Source organism: Clupea harengus, chromosome 15, assembly GCF_900700415.2.
Source record: "Clupea harengus chromosome 15, Ch_v2.0.2, whole genome shotgun sequence".
In the NCBI taxonomy this organism is placed as follows: domain Eukaryota; kingdom Metazoa; phylum Chordata; class Actinopteri; order Clupeiformes; family Clupeidae; genus Clupea; species Clupea harengus.
This window is the reverse complement of record NC_045166.1, coordinates 14,528,976-14,533,422: the sequence shown is the minus strand read 5'-3', so window position 1 is coordinate 14,533,422 and position 4,447 is coordinate 14,528,976. Positions and strand designations below refer to the sequence as shown.

At 41.4% G+C, this 4,447-nt stretch overlaps 1 long non-coding RNA gene across 1 annotated transcript; it reads right to left on the bottom strand.

Annotated features, from left to right (window-relative positions):
- Window positions 1-864: 864 nt before the first annotated feature.
- Window positions 865-2,404, bottom strand: LOC122133553. The gene is made up of 3 exons (XR_006152860.1): window positions 2,237-2,404; window positions 999-1,559; window positions 865-893 (listed from the first exon to the last, which is right to left on the bottom strand). It is a non-coding gene; the product is annotated as an uncharacterized LOC122133553 (long non-coding RNA).
- Between the last annotated feature and the right edge of the window lie 2,043 nt (window positions 2,405-4,447).

The following is a 4,447-nucleotide window of genomic DNA, read 5'->3' as shown; positions in this document are numbered from 1 at the left end:
CAGTCTTACTGTGTGTCTGTGTCTGTGTGACTGTAAGTGTGTGTGTGTGTGTGTGTGTGTTTGTGTGTGTGTGTGTGTGTGTGTGTCTGTGTATCCATATGACTGTGTTAATTCTGTATATTGTTATTTTTCTGAACAGTAGCATACAAATCATTCAGGTCAGCTGGTATGGTCTTTACCACCAGATAACTGCATGATGGTGCTGTAGGTCACGGTGTCCTCAGACTGCTTCTGTAAACAAACAAATAAACAAACAAAGGTATCATCCCACACTGAGGAGCATAAACAAGAAGATGACCAAACATGATAACCAGTGACTCACTGCAGAAGGCCCAGCTTGGGTTGGGTTGACGTGCTGAAAGGTTGCATAGTGCAGATCAGCTCCTTCCTCCTCCTGTATAGAAGAGAGACTCATTGTCATTAGCTTGGAGTAAAGGTGCTCTGATCAATGATAAGTTCAGTACGAAATAGTGAAGAATAGTACACCTCAGTATTGTGTTGAAACTATTCTTCTACTACCATGATTACTACTGAAAGTTATACACATGTAACTCCTGCATCAGTTCTTAGTCTCAGATGGATGTATATCATGAGAATAAATCATTATCTTACATTAGCTGAGGAGTTTGGTGACTGAACAGACTGCATGACGATAGCAATGGTCCTGCTTTGAGTCTGTGAAAAACAATGTGTCAGATTATCTTCTATGTAAATTCATATAGATCTTACTTCGCTTTACAACGCTTTCGTATATGAACTGATGTGCTATAATTATGTGATATGTAAAATCAGTGTCATATATGAATGTGGCATGTATAAAACCCTGTAGAAGAACAATATCTGTGGAAATGAATTTTTACTCACTGATTTGTGTGTTGGCTCTCCTCCAGCATCTGAAATATGAACAGGATTAAATGAGGAATTTGGAACTATAGAGTTCATAGTATTGTCACCATAAAGGTGTTAGTTGTTTATAGTGTTGCCAGTGAAACACTCACTTGTCCTTCTCTTGCATATCACCACAATTATCATCAATGCAGCAGCCAACAGACTGACCGAGACAACAACTCCAGCAACCAGAGGAACAACTAGAGAAACTGAATGAAGGAAAGGATAGAATACAGGGGAGAGATAGAGATTCAGAGAGAGAGAGATGAGGAGAAGGGGGAGAGAGAGTGATGGGGCGAAGAGGGATGGAGAGAGAGAGTGATTGGTAGAAGGAGGGAGGGAGAAAGATGGTGATGGGGTAAGGTATAATCATGTCAGTACAGTGACCTATTAAGTCAAGAGACGCCATGCCAGTTAGTGTCCACTAAGCTTACTAAAGTTAGTGTAACCCTTAAGGTATTTTGGATAAAACTGCTCCATGAAAAAAAGACTTTTAAAACTAGAAAGTAGCATATTGCACAATTTGAAGGACTGTAGCATAACTATTAGAAACTGAGGGGATCATGCTGTACCTGAGGGGCTTGAGGTTGAGTATGAGGAAGCAGGGGTGAGAGTTTTCATTCGGGGAGAGGATTTCAATACAGAGGTAGAGGAAGTTGTGGGTATAACACCTGTGTGATTAAGCAATGTACACACGCAACTCATCACAACAATTAGATTCACTCCTCTTGATGAAACAGTGTAAATCTGAATAACCGTTGTAGGGCATACTACACAACTCAATGTATTATGCAAAGCAGTAGCATTCACTGCAAGACAGTTAAGAAACTATTATACAATTACACATGGAAGATGATGTATTCCCTTAAAATAGTTTCAAATTCAGGACATGAATATCATCAGGAATAGTGGGCTTTAAAAACTGGATGACTTTAGGATGATGAGAATAAATAGCCTGATATAAACAGACACAAATTCACTTCATGAAAACTGAGTGAGCAAAAACTGAGCCAGGAGCTGCAGTTATGCAGAGAACATCGGCTACTTCAGACAACTTTACAAATCATTTACATTTAGTCATTTAGCAGACGCTTTTATCCAAAGCGACTTACAGATGTGCGACTTACAATGTATATACATTTTACATTTACACTGATGGCACACTGCACATCAGCAGCAATTATGGGTTCAGTGTCTTGCTCAAGGACGCTTCGACAGGGAATCGAACTAGCAACCTTCTGCTTACTAAACTACTTCTTTACCTCCTGTACCACTGTCGCAGTGGTTCAGTTTATCATGCAAACAGCAGTAATTTAATATAAAACTAATCTCATCAATCATCTCTAACCTTTCACTCTGATGGTGTGGGAGACAGAAGTCTGAACCTGCCCTCCTGCAGTCAGCTGGCATGTCCGATTATGAACAGAGTTTGGACCTCTGAGCTCCTCAGTCAGTGTGATGGAACAGGGAGGTGTAGTTCTGATCTGGTGATTGCTATTGTTCTGCAGCTCTTTCCCTGTCTCATCTACCCAGCTCAGACTAACTCCTTTATCTTTCACTGATCTTCCACAGTTGTCAGGTGGGTGCAGGAAGCAGTGGAGAGTCACATGACTGTCTGCCTTTATCTCAGTCTCACTGGGGGAAGCAGAGACTACAGGAGGAAATTACATCAATCGAACTAGCAACCTTCTGCTTACTAAACTACTTCTTTACCTCCTGTACCACTGTCGCAGTGGTTCAGTTTATCATGCAAACAGCAGTAATTTAATATAAAACTAATCTCATCATCTCTAACCTTTCACTCTGATGGTGTGGGAGACAGAAGTCTGAACCTGCCCTCCTGCAGTCAGCTGGCATGTCCGATTATGAACAGAGTTTGGACCTCTGAGCTCCTCAGTCAGTGTGATGGAACAGGGAGGTGTAGTTCTGATCTGGTGATTGCTATTGTTCTGCAGCTCTTTCCCTGTCTCATCTACCCAGCTCAGACTAACTCCTTTATCTTTCACTGATCTTCCACAGTTGTCAGGTGGGTGCAGGAAGCAGTGGAGAGTCACATGACTGTCTGCCTTTATCTCAGTCTCACTGGGGGAAGCAGAGACTACAGGAGGAAATTACATCATCACACTTCATCAGATTTAGCATACATCAGACACCTGGGGGGTATTCCTCGAACGTGGTTTAGTGTCAAACCTGGATAAGTTAACTCAGAGTAAGTGGTAAACCTCCTAATAAAAGAACCCCCATTGGTTCATTCTCCTAGCAAAACAACGTTGAGGGCTCTTCTATTAGGAGGTTTACCACTTACTCTGAGTTAACTTATCCAAGTTTGTCACTAAACCACGTACGAGGAATACCCCCCGGCATTCAAACACAGCAATGTGAGTTGAATGTTTATTTAAAGAGGAGTTTAACTTCTATACATTATTAAGGACATTATTTTTACAATTGTTTCATCATTTAGGAGCTTGCAGTGTTTTGTCTATAACTGATGTGCTAATTCACTAAAAGCCAGCCTTGCCTTGCAAACACCAACAGCCGCAGAGTTGGCATAAAATAACTAGCTTGCATACTGATTTATTTCAGTGAGTTTATGTCCTCTTACCTCTTTGACCATATAGGATGGAAATTAATTTTAGTATGTCATCAAGAATAGGTTACATACAAATCCTTAAACAAAACAGTTAAAAATGAAGGATACCTTATAATACAGACTTAATATATCCAACAAATACATTTTACTGAGCCCCAGGGTCTGAAAACAGCAACAAATAAAACAACAACAATAACACCTACCCTGAAAAACAGACAGATAGACAGGAGCATCCTCTCCATGTTTGGGTCCACCCTCTCTCAGATACTGCTGACAGGTGTAGAGTCCAGCATCGTCAGTGCTGACATCAGTAATGTGGAGAGAACAGTCAGAGACCAGACTCAGTCCCTTAGCTCTGTGTGTGGCTACGTCAGGTTTGATCCTTCCATGGAAGACCACTTCTACAGCACTTCCAGAGCTGCTATTAAGCCATGTAGTAGAAGAGCAGTTTGGATAAACCACATTACTGCAGAGAAGAGTAGCATCCCCACCCACACTGGAGAAGACAGTGGGAGTCTTTCCTTGGACACCTGAATGATAAATGAAATCAGTCAAAGCTAATGCTAACACTAAGAGACATTGTGCACATCCTGTAGAGCAGGGGTACTCAATTAGAAACCCAAAAGGTCCACTCGCCAAATTTCCATTCAGGTCAGGGTCCGGAACAGTGACGGTCAAAATCCAAAAACATAACTCCAACAAAAAAGTTTGAACTATGCACAAAAGGTGATGTGGTCTGGCCTTATTTGTGTGAAAGGTGACACCTTTTTGTGCGTTAAACTTGGGCATTAAAGATGTGAGGGCCAGGCGAAGGCACTGATGTAAGTGTTCATTAGTGAGTGTGCTCCTGTATTTGTTTTGCACCATATTCATGGTTGATAAGGCAGACTGACAACAGTATGTTGAGGTATGCATGCACGCTCTTGTTGTGTGGCTGATCTAACTATTGCATTGCATGTTGCTTGGTAT